Genomic DNA, 19,559 nt, shown 5'->3' on the forward strand with positions numbered 1-19,559 from the left:
TAGAAAAGAGCATAATAAAATGTGGGTTAAAATAAAAAGTTATAACATACATATAATTGGTGTCACCAACAGAGAAGAAGCTGAGAACGAAGAAAAAATTTTATTTTAAGAAATAATGGTCTAGAATTTTTTAAACACTAATTACAGACCCAGAGCCATTGATTCAAAACTTTTGTGAATACCAAAGTAAATTTTTAAACATGTATATTTATTGTCATTATAGTAAAATTGCAGAAAACCATGACAAAAAGGAAATCTTAAAAGCAGCCAAGGGGAATGAATCCATTACTTTCAAAGAACCAAAACTAAAATTGATGTCTAGTTTTTAAAAAGAAACAATGAAAACCAGAACACATTGAAATTCCATTTTAAAAATGGCTGAAAGAATATAACAGCCATACTAGAACACTAGTTTCCAAAAGAAATATTCTTTGAAAAACAGTGACATAGATACATTCTCAGACAAACAGTAAAAAATATTCAGCTTACACCCACACCAAGGAAATGCTACATGGGACTTTTATGCAGATTTAAACTTCTGTTGATGGAAGCATAGCAAATTAGTTAGAAATGGAGAGCATGGAAAATGAAAAGTAGGTGGGTAAATGTAAATGAAAATTGAGCCCTGGCTGGTGTAGCTCCGTGGATTGAGCGAGGGCCTGCAAACCAAAGGATCCAGGTTTGATTCCCAGTCAGGGCACATGCCTGGGTTGCAGGCCAGTTCCCAGCAGGGGACACATGAGAGGCAACCATACATTGATATTTCTCTCCCTATCTTCTTCCTTTCCCCTCTAAAGATAAATGAATAAAAGCTTTAAAATATATATAAATGAAAATTGACTGCTGAATGTAATGCCAAATTAATACTTATAATATTTGTATAATTTGAAACCACACAAATGCAGGATTAAAAGTCACCATAAGATAGTATAAAACTTGAAGAGAGTAAGTAGAATTAAAACATCATAAGATCATTACAATGACTGGAAAGTGGTAACTCATAAATTTATTATGAAATTTAGTAGCTCAAAGAAGCACATTGTAACTTATAACAATAGTAGAATAACAATTCAACAATAAAATATGGTGACCTGATGAAAAAGTGGGCAACGTGCTTGAGTAGACATTTCTCTAAAGATATACGAATAGACAGTGAACGCATGAGAAGATGTTCAACATCATGAATCAATGGGAAATATCTCTTCACACCCATTAGAATTGCTATTACCAAGCAAAGCAGCCAAATAAAGAAGTACTTACATGGAAGTGGAGAAATTGGAATCCTTGTGCATTGCTGGTGGAAATGTAACTGGTGTGGCTGCCATGGAACACAGGATGGTGAGTCTTCAAAAAGTTTCATGTGAAATTATCATGTGATCTGGATTCCAGTGCTGGGTATACACCCCAAAGAACTGAAAGCAGGGACTTAGCTGTGTGTACACTCATGTTCATTATAGCACTGTTCACAACAGTCAAATGTGGAAGCAGCTTGTGTGTCTACTGGCAGATGAATAGATAAATGTAGTATGTGCATACAAGTAAATATTATTCAGCCTTAGAAAGAAAGGGAATTCTCACATGAGCTATAAACATGGAAGAACCTTGGGGACATTATGCTAAGTAAGAGAAGCCAGTCAAAAAGTTGAACGGTGGTTGTCAGGACTGGGTGGAAGGAAGAATGAAGAATTACTGTTTGTTGAGCATGAAGTTTCAGTTTAGAAAAATAAAAAATGTTCTGAAAATGAATGGTGGTGAGGGTTGTTCGAGAATTTGAATGTGAGGCTCCTGAACTGTACACTCAAAACTGGTAACTTCTTCTCATGTGCACTTTATTACAGTAAAAGAATCTTAACAACAACAATAAAGAATAGAAATAGATTGTATCACTAACAAGTTGATAGAGAGTGAGGAGTGAAAAAATAAAAATACTGGATTTGCCTTGAAAAAAAAAGAAAAACTAGAAGCAACTAATTAGAAAACAAGAAGGTAGTAAATAAATCTAAATTTAATAAACAATGTTAATTATAAAGATTGGATTAAAGATAAAACAAGTAAGAAAACATGAAACAACAAATATGTATTTGTTGACTAGTAACCTTGGGAAGTTCCCAGTGAAATCTGCACCTGACAGCTGTACATGGAGGGTGAGGAGAAAATGAAGAAGAGGCAGACCACTGCAGACTGGTAGGTGGGTGTTTTAACAAGCAAGGGACTCTATACACAAGGCTTGTCTCAAGTGGCTGTAAGATGCATTAGACCTCTGTTAGACCCCTGCACCTGCCTGCCAGAATTTTTAAAAAGTTTATCTAGAGGTCCTAAAGAGGTTCAGTCATATACACAGTCCAGATGGATCAACTACATCCAATCCTCTCTGGAAGCTGCCCTTAGCGTGGGAATGGTGGGTGGAATGTGCACTCCAAGGTTGGGGGGAGGGTGAGGAGCTTCTGATTGCCCAGGTTTAGCTTGAGGGCAACCAGAAGTCACGTACTCTCAGTGACCTCCTGCAATAATGTTGCTTACTGGAGAGGGGATCTTTCACATAAGGACATAGAACAGTTGAAAGACAAATGAAGGAATAGCATAAATAGTCACCAAAATAAAGCTGTAAAATTATAATAATATCAAAATTTAAGGAAATAATTATGGAGATAGTCAACAAAAAAATGTGCATGGTGCCTTGGCTGATGAGGCTCAGTGGATTGAGTACTGGACTGTGAAACAAAGGGTCACCAGTTCAATTCCTAGTCAGGGCACACGCCTGGGTTTTGGGACAGGTCCCCAGAAGGAGGTTGCAAGAGGCAACCACACATTGATGTTTCTCTCCTTCCCTCCTTCCCTTGCCCTCTGTCTAAAAATAAATAAATAAAATCTTTAATGCAATGCACAAGGTCTAAATTTGAGTATAGCTAATACTATATTTTCAGAACTGACAAAAAGAGACAGAAAGACAAATTCACAGTCATAATTTGAGATTTAAATATACCTCCTTCAATAATTAGCAGATAAAGCAGACAAAAATTTCATATGGGTATTAAAATTTTAACACTGGACATGAACATTAATAAACAACTTGATGTAACATATAACATGTAACATATAATATTTACAATTCTTTCTTTTTATACACACATACACACATATACACACAAATTTTACTCAACAATTGCAAAATGCGTTCTTTTTAAGTGTACATGGAACATTTACCAAAATAGGTCACCATATGCTGGGCTTCAAAGCAAGTCCGGACAAATTCTAAAGGACATAAAAATGAAATCGCAGTGAGCATGTTCTGACAAAAGTAGAATTAAGCTAAAAATACAACTGACAAAAATAGAAAGGTAACCAGTAAAATCCCCAAACTCTGAAGATAAAGAAATGCATTTTATAAATATTCATACTCCAAAGAAGAGATCACATGGAAATTAAAAAATTGTTTGAGCTAAAATATAATGATAATATTACAGAAAAGTATTTTAGGATGCTGCTATACCAGTACATAGAGGAAAAATGAAAATATATACATTCATGAGAAAAGAAGGAAATCTAAAAATTAACACTAAACATTTTTATGCAAAGAAGCTAAAGAAAAGAACTAAAAAAAGTAGAAGCAAGGAAATAAATATAAATGCAAAAAACAAATGATCTCACCTATAAGTGGAACCTAATCAACAAAACAAACAAGCAAGTAGAATATAAGCAGAGACATTGAAATGAAGAACAAACTGACAGCAACCAGAGGGGAAGGGGGAAGGGGTCTTCAAGGACCCATGGACAAAGCCAAAGAAGGGTAGGATTGAAGGTGGGAGATGGGGATGAGTGGGGTGGCGTGGAGTGGTGGGGGAAAATGAGACAACCGTACTTGAACAACAATATAAAAATCAGTAGAACAGAAAATAAACAAATACTAAATCTGCTTGTTTGAAAATACTGTTGAAATTGATAACCTAACAAGTTAATACTTGACTTTAAAAAAAGAGGTAACACAACTTGTTAAAGAAATAAAAAACATATATGTATATCTGAAAGGTATGGAAGTACAGGAGCCTGCAGAAGTAATGTCTGCTTGAGTGTGGTTGGTAGGGCACGTGAATGCCTCTCATGAGATGGACAGCAATTTGAGTGTTTCACCTAAAATGTCATAGGGTGTGCTTGAGTGTGATATTGTTACATTACAGAATTACATGCTTGTGATTTTGTAATAGAAAATTTTGTAATACGAAAGGGCACTATTTGTGCAAGAATCTGTATTTAAGATCAAAATATTAAATGAACCAATATCTTGAAAACCACAACTTACTGAAACTGATACAAGATGGAAGATTATATGTTTTTTTATGAAACTCTTCTATGTTTTTTAAAAATCTGAATTCACAATTTCAACTTTTTTCTGAAAAAACTACACATCATCATTATTAATAAAAACTATTTTGGGAATAGAAGTAAAATGAGTATGTCCCAAAACTTCTTCATGATAAATCTGAGTTGATGCCAAAACAAGGCATGGATGTTGTAAGAAAATTTGCAAGTGCACTTATTGCAAGAGCACAGACAAAAAAATCTGAAATAAACTATCATCAAAATAAATCCAGTTGTGCATAAAGCAGTGCTTGTTCCGGTAATGTGTAACATTTGTAAAGCAATCATTATAACTTACTGTGTTAATAAAACAAATGAGAAAAATATAATCATCTAATTAGATGCAGAAACATGTTGATAAAATCAACATCTACTTCATTTTTTAAAGATCTCTTAGCAAACTGGTAGCAGTGGGGACTTTTATTAAACTGATAAGGAATATTGTATCTATTGGTTATTGCAGCCTAACAAATCATCTAAAAACTCAATGACTAAAAGAATACACATATTTTCTTCTTGATTGTGTTGGTTGTCAGATTTAGAATGAGTTTAAAAATAATACATATAAAATAACGCGTTCAAATGACACCTTTTAAAATAACATCAAACATAACAAACACCTAGGAAGAAATAATATGAAATATGAACAAAACATCTAAACAGGAAATTATAAAACAAACGTTAGTTTAAAAAATGAACAAAGCAATAGTCTAATGTACTATGTTTATTGATTGGAAGACTCACCATTTAAAGACTTCCAAAATATTGAGTACAACACAATACCAACCGAAATCCCTGCAAGGCTGTGTGTGCACATTTGCACGTGTGTGTGTGTGTGTGTGTGTGTGTAGATTAACAATGTGTGTGGAAGCTCAAACAGTCAAGAGCAGCAAAGTTAATGTTAATCAAGAATGAACTGGAGAATTCAAATTGCTGCATATTATGTTTTATTATATAGCTACAGTAAAAGCTAGGGACACAATCCAGTAATCCAGTATAACCCCTGCAAGAATCTACAATGATATGTGCATATAAAAATGGAATCATTTGTAACAAAAGTGCCATTGAAATGTAGTGAAGAAAGGGTCATATTTTCAGTATATGGTGTTGGATAAGTTGAGTGTTTCTACAGGAAAAAAAGTCAACCTTTAGATTTTCAGTAGATGATGCCAGGTCAATTGGATATATACATGGAAGAAAACTTGTGTTAATTTTTTTCTCACATCTCACACCATGTATATTAGGAACTAAATCCAGATGGATTAAAAAGCTAGAAAGACTACTTTTATGGCTCCAACATGAGCAAGTTGCTTTTTAATTTGATTGCAAAAATTCAGTCATGAGAGAATATATGCCATACTCTGTGTTTCCATTTACATAGAGCTTCCCTCCTCAAATGAAACTATTCAATGATGCTGGAAATCATAATAGTAGTAACCCTGGTGGGCTAATTACAGAGCATTTGTACCCGGTTTCCTCTGGGGTCCTGGTTATGTTTATAACACCATTCACAATAGTTATCAAAAATACTCAGATGCCTATGAATAAATCAAACAAAAGATGTGAAAAACCTCTAGATAGATACTTACAATATAAAAATTATGGAGAGAAATGGAAAAGATGAGTAAATAAATGACAATGTTTTCTTGAGCTGGAAGACTCGTAAATACATCAGCTATAGCCTCAAAACAACAAATGCAAAACAACCCCAATCACGGGTTATTTTCTATATTTCAGTGTCAACTGTGTGTCTGTTTTGTGCTAAAACATAAAAGAGAAAAGAAGCACAAAAAGGAAAATAAGACAGAAAGTGAATTATAATTACCTACAAACGATAAGAAATATGTTGTAGCTGCTTCTTCCACATTCAGAAGGTGAGGATGTATGAGTTTCTAGATATGGTGCTAACGCGTTCCATTCCTTGTGTCAAATTTCTCACCTCCTCAAATTGCGTAAGTGCAGACGTTTTGGACCTTTATCCCTATGGTATTCTGGAAAATGGCCTTACCATTCCTCAGTAAGATTTTACAAGTGAGCTTGATGTGGAAAGGATCGCTGGCCTGCACTGTATTTGCCTGATGGTAGATCTCTTAGCAGTCTTCTTAGCAGCTATGCAGCACAGTGACGAGTGTGTCTAGGTATCCCAAGGCCCATCATAATGCACTTCTCTACCACGTGAGATGCACCCAAAAGGAAACTTAGACTGAAAGTGTCCTGTTATTCTACTGTTCCATTTACAACCAACATTTGTGACCACGTGGAGCATATATAGCATGTCTGTATGTAAAGATTAATAAATATGAAAATACTTTTAGAAAGTATTTTATTTAGATAATAATTTAATGCTTTTATTGTCATTTTGCAAATTTTTAGGGTATTACTGAAGAGAAGATTGGTGAATCTTTAGAGATAAATTCATCCAGCTTGTACTGCAGACAGAGTTTCTCTAACCAGTCATTTTCTAAGTTCTCTTTTAACACCTGTGGTGAAGGAAAGATAATTGCCTTACGGGGCCATTTGTTAAATTTTACGGACTTCTATTATTAGAAGACTTCACTAATATACAATTGATTTTTTTGTAATTTATATTTATTGTTTTTAATTTTTCCCTGTAATGCCACATAGAATAAACGTTTAATTTCAGGTGAAGTCACATATATTTTTAGATTGTTTGCACAGCTGTTTTGGTTTTCTAGATAAAATCAGATTGAAAAATAATTTAGTAACGTTTTGGACTACCCAATAGCTTGTACTCAATTAACAGTTCTTAAACATGTATTTTGATTTTTCATCAACAAATTAGTTCCTAAAGCCAGAAATTCTTGAATCCTCTCTTCCTCCAACCCTTCACATTTAAGCCATCAGCAAATTCTCTAGGCTGTGCCTAAATTATCCACCTCACTTGATGGTTGATATCTATGGTTCACTCTTCACACAGCCAGTGCCTTTCTGAGACATAAAATCACGGTATTTGTCCTGGGTAGCCGGCTGAGATAGCCCGCCACGATCTTCACCTCCTGATCCTCATGCCATCCCGCAGTTTCCTCCCTTGGAGACTTGGAGAGGCTTGTTGGCATCCAATGAATAGAAAGTGACAAAAGTAGTGGGATGTTATTTATATCTGAGCTTAGGTTGCAAAAGACTGTGACTTCGATCCTGTTTGCTCTCTCTCCCTCATTCTTGTTCTCGCTCTTCTTAGTTACATCCTCCAACGAAGAAAGCTGCCATGCTGTGAATTGCCTTGTGCAGCCGCCCAGGTGGCATGGAAGTGAGGGTGGCCTTCAGCCAACAGCCAGTAAGGACCTGAGGCCCTCAATTCAATAGTTCACACCGAAGTAAATCCTGCCAACAACCACATAAGTGAACTTGGAAACGACTCCTTCCTGGCCAAGCCTTGAGATGCCTGTTATCTTCAGCCAACAGAGATACCCTGGGCTAGGGGTCTCAGGTAAATTGTGTCTGGATTCCTGACCTTTAGAAGTTGTGAGGTGATAAATGTTGTTGTCTGAGTCTTTATGTTTTGGGGTATCTGTGAGACAGAAATGTATAACTAATGCATATTCCTTTGCCTAAAATCCTTTGATCACAATGCAGAAATCCCTTTGGCTAACAAGGCAGTCAAGAGCCCACTGGCTACCTCTCTGTTGTCCCCTTATGTTTCTCTGCTGTTGACAGAGTTCCAGATGAACTGAGCTTCTTTTAGCTCTTGGAGCGAGGGAAGCTCTTTCCTACTTGAGGCTCTTGTTTATGCTGACCTCTTTGCTGGCGTGTTTTCATGCCCTCTCATCACATGACTGGTCTCCTGTTATCCTTTGTCTTCCTTGAATCCCTACCTAATAAAGCTATCCTGCAACCCCTTACTTCAGCCCTATGTTAGGTACAGAACACATTTATAACTTCACAGAATTTCAACTGTTGGCTGCTGTTTTTTTAAAACTGCCTCTCTGCCCTGGTTAAGGTAGGATTCCAACCCTGAGCCTAAGGATCCCCACCATACTGGCAACAACACTGAAATGTACTGGTTTATAATAGTCTATACACGAATGCATTTGTTATCAAAATTTCTTTGTAGTTTTAGGGGATTCAAACTGAGTGTAAAAAGAATTTAAATGGTAGTTAGAAGGAAGAACAATTAAGAATTACAATAACCAGCAAATCGAAATCGATGTCAGTGGCTAGCACTTTAATTCTCATAGAACCTTAGTTTTACTCATACGTTATTCCTGGTATAATTCTATTTTTTCCTTCAATTTTACATTGTGAAGAAAATCTTTAACTTTTTGCGACATGAAATGTACCTTACAATTAAAATGTAAATATCCTTCAAAAGATCAAATTGGACTCTTCGCTGGTAAAGGAACACAACATACATTTCACCAGCTGTCATGCTCAGCTTAAAGGACACTTGCAATTCCTTCAATTAGTGTTGTAGGCTATTACATTTCAGTACCTTCATAGTCATATATTAAGGAGGGAGTCATTCGGGATGAATGAATATTGAGAAAAAAAGGTCAGAGAATGGTCATATTCTAGGTTTATATGACCACATTTTCTTTAACAGTTGTAAAGACTCCCCAGACTGAGTAAGTATCACACCAAAGCCATTAACAACCCAGAGCCCCAAAAGCTTTAAGGTAGGAACTCGTAGGAATTCTTAAAAGCTGAGTGAGGCATTGTTTCTAACTTCACTGAAACTTAATCGCATTCAAGATGTGAATCTATTTCTTAGTGCTCCCCATATTGGGTAAGCCAAAAGTCTAGAAACACTTTCAATGTGATTTATTAACATGATTCAGACTGTAAAATGGATTCATTCTCAGTTGGTCAATTTTATTTGCCCAGTTTATTGAATGGTTCCCAAAACTACAAGAAAAGACAGTCAGTCCTTTATTCCCTTTAAAAATATCCCAGCTTCCTTTTCTTTTTCCTTCTGCTGTTCGCCTCAGGGACATTTCATGCTTAAAAGCTTCAGATTGATTTCCGTGCCCATTGGTGCTTCCATTTGCCATCTGTTAGTTGAAGTATTTATAAATTTAGAAACACAGGCAAGATAGAACATGAGAAATTGGGGAAGTCTGAATAGAGAGGACAGAGCAACTCTCAAACCCTTTATAAGAACATTTAGTGATTCCGAGTGTGTGGATAGTTGTACTAACATGAGGTTTCAGAACTTGAATAGCTTGATGTAAAAGCCCTGAAACAAATGGAAAAAGTAGGGTTTTTTAGAACACTGGTTTTAAGAATATGTAAAGAATGTTAATGTTTACTGGGATTTTTAAAAGTAGAGAATTAGAAAAAAAACTTCACTTGTAGTCTTCAAACATGGTTAATTTGTCAAAGACATTATTCATGGAGGAAAATATAGACATTAAACTTGAGTGAAAAAAAACGTGACCCTCTTTAGCATCTTGATCAATTTATGGCTGCCTCGAGAGCGAAGAAAACTCTTTAATGGGGTACAAAAACTCACATATACCAAGGAAATGCAATGAGATTAACTTGATGGAAATACTGTGATTTAATTGTGTAAATGCTTTTGTAATTTGCTAATTGTGTACATTAATCCTTTAAAAGTGGACTAAAAAATAAACATCTTAGAATAATGTGAAGGTATCTTTCTAGGATCTTAAAAACTTAAGCAGAATAACATGTAGAATCTTTTCTTCCATAAATTACTCTCTGATCTTTTAACACACACACACACACACACACACACACACACACACACTGGAAGAACCTATGTGAAGCATTATTCACTTGTTTGTGTCTGGATTTCTTGGCATTTTCTCCCCCTTCTCCTCCCCTCACTGCTTCGCATGTTTTGCCTTATTTTCTGCATTCCCCCGCTTGTCCTGTGACTCTATGTGCCTCCCTACAGTGGAGCCTGGCCAAGGTCAACTATCATTCCCACGATGTTTACTACCTCAATTAAATCAGACTGCAACTGGAATGTGCTTCCCAGATTTTTCTTCCCACAGCAGTAACTGCTCCCACAAAGAATACATTTGCCTCGTATGTCAACATCTGGAAAAACTGTGGTGGTTGCAGCTTATGATCCATGGTCAAAGCCCTGACATCAGCAAATGCACGAGGCAATGAATAGGAAGGAACCCAGGACATCAAATACAATACTCATGGGGAAGGTTTGATCCAAATCACCCCGGTATTCCCCAAGGGAATTTGGCAAAGGATTTTTTCTTTTCATAAACACTAATCTTCAGAAGAGAAGGATTCATACTATACTTATGGGAATTTAGAGCCATAATGGATTTTGGAGGTCATAGGGTTTATATGCTTTATACCCTAGTTTAGAGATGAAAAACCAGACAGTGAGGACAAGAAAACCAAGCCTGGAGATTTTAATTATCTGAAATTTTTATATAGACACAATTTAAAACTTGGATTAGACTAGTATTTTTACTAACCACTATATTCACAACTTGCAGAAAATATGTGTGAGTGTGTGTGTAGATACGAATTTTTTGCTAGTATAGATTTTGAAAAAACTGTAATATAATTATATGACAATATCAGGATTGTTTTATAGTTTTGTAGGCCTAGCTCTATATGATAATGAACATTATCATATGATTTATTTAATAACATTAACATATAACTATATGAAACTACATGTCATGTTGGAGCTGGTAGTTGACAAATTAATGTTGTAGTTACCTAATGGTATAATTATATATTTCAATATTATACTTTTCTTAAATATTTTAAAATAAAACTTTCAATCACAGTTGACATATGACATTATATCAGTTGCAGATGTACAACATAGTTATTAGATATTTATAGAACCTACAAAGTGATCAGTTTGATTATTCTAATACCCATTTCACACCATTTGTTGTTATTACATTATTGAGTATATTCACTATGATCTACTTTATATCCCCATTAAATATGTTTAAGTCAATAAATATTTCCCTCTCTAGGTCTCAAATATTGTTATATGTCTTTGGAAAACTCTGGGACCTAAGACAATATTACTATATTGCCTAGTAAATGAAATAGTCTTGAGTTAGTGTATTGGAAAAAGATCTGAATTAAGAAAAAGAGTTAGTTAGGTTCATGTATCTGCCACTAACCTAATATATCACCTTTGGCAAGTCACATTTTTCATCTGGACCTCCTGTGAAAAATGGTGGGAGGAGACCAGTCGTCTTTCTATGAGTTCCAGCTCTAGAATACTTAAGAGAGTATTATGAAAACAAGATATCAAAATATAAATCAAAGAAAGGGAAGTGGTGAAAAAATTAATCAAGCAATAAATGTTATGTTGTTGGGTTGGAATGGAGTCAAAGTGGTCATCAAAATGTGTAAGTAAAATTTACTTTCTGGAAAAAGATATTCTCAGTTATCTCCAAAATAATCTTCATTGGGGGCAGATGTAGGAATGAACATCCTTTATTCAATTCCTATTTTGAATGAACATGCTTTCTTGGTCAACTTATACTAGTTAGAATATTGAATCTGAATAGAAATTATGCCCCTACAGTTTTAACAATTCATCTTTATTCGGCTTATGAATTTTAATGTCCAGATAAAAACCTCAGAAACAATTACAACGTGAGAGACCTTTATAGACCTACATTTAGAGACCTTTTCCTGATAGTTATATCTTTCTTTAAATGACATTATTTTTGGCTTAGGTGTATTTTTTTTAAATAGCCCATAAGAAAACACTAAAATTTAGGAAGGACCATGGCCCTAGGGGAAAAAAAGTCTAAAAAAACCCCACAAAATCTAAGAATACCACTAGGAATACCAAAGCAGGATGCAGATTTGTGTCCTTGGATCCGAGAAACTGAGAAAACCAGCAAGAAGGACTAGCGGGTGAACAGATGAAGAGCCCAGCAACATGTAGGTCCTACAATTCTGTGAGAAAGGAGAGAACTTGAAAGAATGGCAGAAAGTTCTAGAAAGTTCTGCAAGGTTAAATGTAAATGGTCTGAAGTTTGGACTTGAAGGTCTGAGACAGTTATGGGTCTGTTGTGATAGTGGTAGGTGACAGAGAGAAACAAAGAGAGAGAGAGACTGAGGAAGGAACACTGGCGTTGAAAGAATAAATCCTGGAGTAGAGGCAGAAAGGGTTCGCTAAGGAGGAATGGAGATGGAAGTTCAAGTCACTGTAGAGACAGTTTGGGATAAGGTCATTAAGGAGGAGTTCAGGGTGAATATCGTATGGATCTCAGGTCGTATTCAGGGGAGGGAGGCAAATGATGAAGTGAGAGAAAGGGGTGGCTTTGTGACGAGGATGGAGCAGCAGGAGCTACATGGGCTGAGAGGGTCGTGAGTCACTGGTTGTTGAGACCACACTGTGGCAGGTGTCTTCTCTTCTGTGATTGGACCGAATGAACAACTTCTGTTCAAATTAGGCAAAGGAAATTGGCATAAATATCATATTTCCTCTTATTTTTTATTTCTAGTGCTATTGGGTTACCTTTCAAATCGACCCCAAGACAATAAACATTATAGAGGGAATATCTTTTGATACATATTAATTTATTAATATGGGCATCCTGATACTAAGGGGAATATTCTTTGACACTGTTGTGGTTGCAATAACTACATAGGGAAAAGTACCAAGGGGATTCTACATTGCCACATTATTTCACTTTTGTTTTTTTCTTTTGCTTCATGATTTAAACTGCTAAAAATAATCAAGAGCTTATCAGGGGAGTATGAATGTAAAGAGTATTCAATTTATTTGATGCACAATCAAAACATTTTCAGATTTTTAAAAATAAATACCATGCTAAAGGACTCCTTTCCATTTTAAACTTGATAGCAATACTTTTGGGGGTAAGAGGAAAGTAATAAAGGTCTTCTCTGTTTTTTCAGGAAGAAAGATAAAAGTAGTATTCATGTTAAAATAGTAAAACAGTTTAGAAGTTTGCTTAGCTTTATGAAGTTTGCAAGTATCTTGGAACCCAGTGCTTTAAGGCATCTTGTAGTATCCTGAAAGGGCCCTCCTTTGTTAGAAAGCTTGTCCTTTCAACAAAGGAAAGTCACTGCCTCGTAATCTCATCTTTGAAAAAGAGCTTGGATTTTCTGGCAACAAAAAAGAGGAAAGCAGTATTGGAAAAAATTGTACTTGAAACCAAATGCTTGAGAGAAAGAGGAAAACAACTTCTTGAAAGTAATTACTCCTCAGGCCAAAACTGCTTAGTGTTGGGGGAATGGATTTGGGTGTTGCGGCAACCTGTCACCAGCTACAATCAGGGACAGTTCTGAGCTCATGAGTGGGAGGAAGCAACTCACTAAAGATCATTTTTCTTCTTAAAAATATTCTTGTTTGTTGCTGATTAAAAAAATGGGCTTCTCTCCCTCCTTGCACACTGCTATATTTTTAGAAGTAAAACTATCAGCACCACAACATTTTTTATTGCTCTGGAATAAGGCAGACTGCATTTTTCTGTTGAATGTAATCATGATAACAACAATCTAATTGAATTGTTGTGTTTGATATTGTCACCGAGTGTCATATTTGGCAACCTTTAAAAGCCAGAAGTGTCAGGAAGTGGCATGGAAAGGAACTATTAAAAACACACATGCATCACTGCCTTGTTAGGTATTTCCAAAAGCTTTTCAACATAAAGTTTGTATTTTCCAGTCCAATTTTCCTTAAACGATATTCATCTGTACTTTACTCCAAAGTAGTACATTAGTCTGCTCTGGCTACTATAACAAAATACCACAGATTAGGGGCTTGAAAAATAGAAATTTACTTTCTTATGGTTCTGGAGGATAAACATTAAAGGTCAGGTTCAGCTGATTCTGTTTCTGGTGGACAGAGCTCTCCTCCCTCCTCACAGGTGGCTGCCTTCTCCCTGTGTGCCCAGGTGGCCACCTCATCGTACACGAATATGGAGAGAGACAGAGGGATCCCTCTTACAAGGCCACTGGTCCTATTTAATTAAGGCCCTACCCTGACAACTTTATTTAATCTCCATTATCTCCTGAAGACCAAGTCTCCAAATGTAGTCACATTTGAGGGTGGTTAGGACTTTAACATGTAAATGTGGTGAGGGCACATAGTTAAGTGCATAGCAATTCCATATATTTATATGTTACATATATGTATTTATGTATGTTGTATATATCATGTTTCTATATTTTTGTAAATATTACAGATTTTTGCCAATGTTGGAAACATGAAAGATGACCTCTTTCTTGATAACATTGCATTATTTTAAAAACCTGACAGGGACTCTAAACAGAGCATTTGAACTTACATTTTATAGTCATTGTTAAGCTTAAAATATGCAACAGCTTATATTTCGGTTACGCTTAATATTTTTTAGTACACTTCCAGGTCAAATATTTGGTCTGATCCCTGCAACGCACTTGTAATAGGAAACCTGTCATTAAGCCTTGGCCGAGGAAACTGGGTCAGCCCAGTGGAGAGAGCAGTGCATGTGCTGTGAAATCAGAAGGTCAGGAGCGCGTTCCAGCGCTCCCCCCGCAGGAGGTGGAAGAAGTGGATGGGGCTTCAGGACCCTCCGCCTGAAACGAGAGTGTTGTTTTGGATGAAACTCTAAGGTCTTTCCTGGCTTTAGGAGTCTGAGTCTCTGTGAAGCACAAAGAAAATGAAGAGGTTTACTGTCAGCCACACAACAAAGTAACCAAAGTGATGGGTTTAGAGCCACATTTTCCTGACTTGCCACTAATGGAAATTTCCAGAAGTATGAAACGTCTAGTGCCAAGTCCCACATCTTAATTCTCCCGCCAATACTGGAGTCTTAAACGTTTGACTTATTTCAGTGGTGAAAATCCAGAGAGACATCTCCCTTTAAAGTTTACTAGGAGAAAATACCTGCTTTATGTCCTGTAGAGAGAGTTGGGCTTTTCCCTAAAAAAGAGAGAGAAAATAATGACCGTGGGTGTTTAAGAGGATGACTATAAATTCAGGGAGCTATAAACAAGAATTTTGACGGGAATAAAACTCAATGCCCTTACAGGGGAACCCAGGCATGCGAAGACCTGTATTATACGTGTGCCTCGCGCTGGGGTTCGGTGGTTCAAAGAAGCCCGTGGTGCTGCTAAGGGTTTGCCTGTAAAGTGAGACATGAATGATGCCTGGATGGTCTGCAGCACAAAGAAGGACTTGAGAGCTCTTGTGTTTACACTCGCACAATGACAGTTGTAAGCAGATCTTTCCGAAGCGGACGGAGCAATGGGAAGGATTAAGAGGTCTGACCTCAGCAGAGTGAGTGCCACATTTTACTTCTTTCTGGCGCTTCATGAAATTAAGCTCCCCGTGCTGATAAACCTACAACAAAGGGATTTGAAAGTTCCTTGTAAAAGAGTTGGCTCTGCCTGGGATCTTGTTGCTTGTCACTTGAGTTGATTATCGTCGCTTCTTCTGTGCCGTGGGGCTAATCCTTTTTGGTTATTTTCCAGGTAGTAGCGGTTTCTGTGAGGCAGCCCCCTAAGGCTAGGTGAGAAGACATATACATTTTCAGTCTCGTTCTGAAAAGAGTTGCTTACATATATTAGAAATATAATGGAAAATGGCCTTCAGCTTGTGCGTCATCGTTGTTTTGTTCCCATTCCAAGATAAATTTAGTTTGGGGAAATTGCAATACAATACTCAGTCAGTTTTGATTTATGTTAAGAGTAAATGAAAAACTCAAACGCAGGGGCCTTTCTCTAAGGCTGTCCTGGGCTGCCTTTCAGGTGAACTCCTGTCATGGTTAGTCTTTTGGCTACTGCATTCAACTAACACTCTCCAATTCTCACATTCACCCCATGTCAGGCAGGCATCTCAGCCATGTGAGAAGAGCAGATATGTTTTGATACATCGAATTAGAAGTAATCAAAGAATAGGCATAGGTTTACAACTCAGGATACATCCAGCTGGTTACGTCACTGAGTACTTCAAGTGGAGTAAGAATGCTGAAAACATTACTATGTACAAAGGCGTAGGGCCACTTCCCAGACTTTTGCCAAGAGGAAATTTTTGTGTATAATTATATGCACATTAAATTCTGTATTCTATATTAACATATAATTATATTCATAAAATACATATGATGCATTCATATAATACGGCATTCTATATATTAACCATGTAATTAATTATGCAGACCATATAATTTTTATATGGATCTCATTCAGTGAAGTGTTTTCTGAAAAAATGTATGAATTCAGCCCTCTGGTTGGTACTGCTGAAGACACAGATGATGAGTAAGAGGGGAGATGCTTCAGTAAGTTCTTTATTACCACCCTTCTTAACGTGAGTGCTCGGCTCTTGGGAGACTGTGCATAAAGGTACCGTCTTCTGTCAACGCTTTTTGGGCCATAGTTCCAACCTTTTGTTAGAAACCAGATTTTTCTTGTTTCAATGAAAATTCAAGGGGAATCAAACATATTCCCCTTGAATATAAAGACTGGTAGGAGATTTATAACTTATATTAGTTTGAGCAAAAAGGAAAACCTAATTTTATTTAAGTTGATTTTATGAAATACAAAGTATTCGTCTGTATTTTGTGAGGCTGAGCTAAAGAAAAAGATAATCCTGGGACGATGCTCTGAGGGATGATGGTCGGCTGCCTCAGGTCCGGCTGTTGTGATAAGCAGAAGTTATCACGAGACAGACAGGCTTGTGACGTGTGTGAAGGGGGCACTTTGCAGCCCCTCTTTCTGCTAGGGGGGTAGCGATCTCACCGATATTGTTGCCAGTCTTGTGAGATATTATTTCTCACACTCTAATTTTCTTCCCTACTCAAGGTAGAACACATGATTTTGTCCGAGGAGTATATTCCCTTTCTGTCCCTCACAATGATCATTTCTACCTTCTGTATCAAGAGAACACTTCCATAAAAAAGTGGGTTGGGGCAGAGTGTTGCTTAGAAAGGGTAGGGAATACGGAAACGACAGATTTGTCTCCAGAATGCATAGTTGGGTGCTTTTTAGAAAGTGATCTTCAGAGACCAGCTGACCAGGATCTAGAGTCGGCCTTGGAGCAGTGTGTGTTCGTTCTTTAAGACAGATGCCGCCCAGGCTCCTTTTCCGCCTTGTGCCTCTGGCCAGTCCCAGTTGTCACCTACACCAGGCCCGTGGTCCTGCAGTCTGTCAGGACTCCTGCGAGAGGAGGAATGCGGAGTTGTGCCACCAAAAAGGACATTCGATCCGCACATTCCACGTCAGCACGTGTTCCCAGTTATCTGTGGAATTTGATTAGACAACTCCAAAAGGCTGTGTACCCAACTTCAAATCAAACCCAAAGATGTGACATTGTTAGAGTAATGCATTTAGTGAACCTGTGGAATTCTCACACATAGTTTTGTTTAAAGATATTAATCACATTTTTTTACAACTCTATTACGGGATTGTTAGTCTTTTCCTAGTATGTTTGAATACATTTTTACATACAGGTGGAATAACCATTATGATTCTCTGGGTAGGTTTTCCTTTTCTACTTTTTGATTCATAATGTTGTGCCTCTATAATGATAAGATTCTCTTACTTGTTTAGATTATGTTATACAATCATTATAACAATAGAAATCTATTCGTTTATTCAGCAAGTACTTACACCACTTCTGAAATGTTTACACTTTATCAAATTCATCAATATGCATGCTAAGTCAGCCAATGACAGAGGAGTGTGAGTGAGGGCGGTGGCCTTCTTCCCCTCCCCACCCCTTAGCAGCCTCACCAGGCAAAGCAGGCCTCTTGAATAGCTGCACTCTCATTTCCCAATGTGATCTCGAGCTCTCTGTGTCCTATGTTTATTTTCTCCATTGTACACACAGTCTACTGACTTCCCATTGTGAATGATGATGATTTGGTTCAAAACCCTTACTCATCTTGCATCTCTTCCCCTGAATGTTGGTAGCTATATTATTATTTTTTATTATTCAAATGGGCAGTTTTGTAATTACTATGAGACTTCATGTCTGTTTTCCATTAACTTTCTATATCTTATTTTAAGATAAGAATATTATTTCTTCTATTTTTTACTGCATCTTGTTCCTTGTTTACCTCATACTGTACTCAGTTATCCAAAGGTTTACTTTCATATGCTTGAGGTTAGCATTTACAGTCTTATAGCAACCCAAACAAATCAATCCTCCAAACTCCTGGTGTGAAAAGGTCCTGATTTTTGGCATCGATTGGTAGATTTTATAGAGAGGTTTTATTGTAAGAGCTGTGGGAGAGCTGTGAATGCCACCTGATTTACAAAGTGAAAGTCTGGGTCTCTATGACTTGAGGAAAGTGGGGTGAGAAAGGCTTCCATATCATTACTCAGAGGGCCTGATGGGTGTAAAGCTGGCAGGCATGAAGCACTCATGACCATGACCGATGTTTTCCTGAAAAAAATTGAAGAGCCTGTCTTGGGCCTGGGGTGACTTGCAGTGTCCTCTGGGTAAAGTAAATGAGGTTTTCCATAATCAAATGTGGTCAGAACAAGGCAGCGCAAAGCTGCTGTCTCTCCCGCCAAAGAGAACTTCCTTCAATGGGCAATTATAAGTAGAGAAGACTCTGGTAAAACCAGAGCTGAGATGTAATCAGCACTGTGTATGTTGGAGAATTTATAATTGGATGGGCCCAGGAAGAGAGCCTCCAAAGAATTCACCAAAGTGTTCATGAGATAAAGAGCAAGCTTTTAACATCTGCCAAGCCTAGAGAGCATGAATACAGTTTACAATCATACCAACTAAGGAAAGAATTTCCTGAACCCCATTTGCCCTTGAGCCTTCTAATACTCTAGTCCCAGAGACTTCAGTTAGTGACAGAGGGGAGTGGAAAGAAGTGAGTAAGAAAGAAAGCAGAATTCTACACTCCAGCTTCCTGGGTGCAGGTTCACGTCTAAAAGTAGTACGAACTATTGGATGGCACTGATGCAAAGAAAGTTTACATTGAAAAGAAAATGACCATGGTGATTATTGACATTGTGAGCACATCTAATGCCTGGATTGTGATTATACTTTGTAACCTAGAGACTTGGAGGGGCCTTGTGACTTTAATAGTACAACTACTTTTGAGCATTACATGTAATTTTTATAGGTTCACTAGCACAAGCCCTAAGTCACTTCAGAACATGTTTTCAGTTCAAAGACCCATTCTCTTTTTGTATAGTCCATTAATTGCTTCAAATGATACAGTACTTTAAGTTACTCTCCATGTGAGATTTTACAGTTATGTGCAAATTTTTAAATGTGTTTTTTCCAGGAATTTCTAATT

Source organism: Artibeus jamaicensis, unplaced genomic scaffold (genome assembly GCF_021234435.1).
Source record: "Artibeus jamaicensis isolate MK-2021 breed Jamaican fruit bat unplaced genomic scaffold, CSHL_Jam_final scaffold_474, whole genome shotgun sequence".
Taxonomy (NCBI): domain Eukaryota; kingdom Metazoa; phylum Chordata; class Mammalia; order Chiroptera; family Phyllostomidae; genus Artibeus; species Artibeus jamaicensis.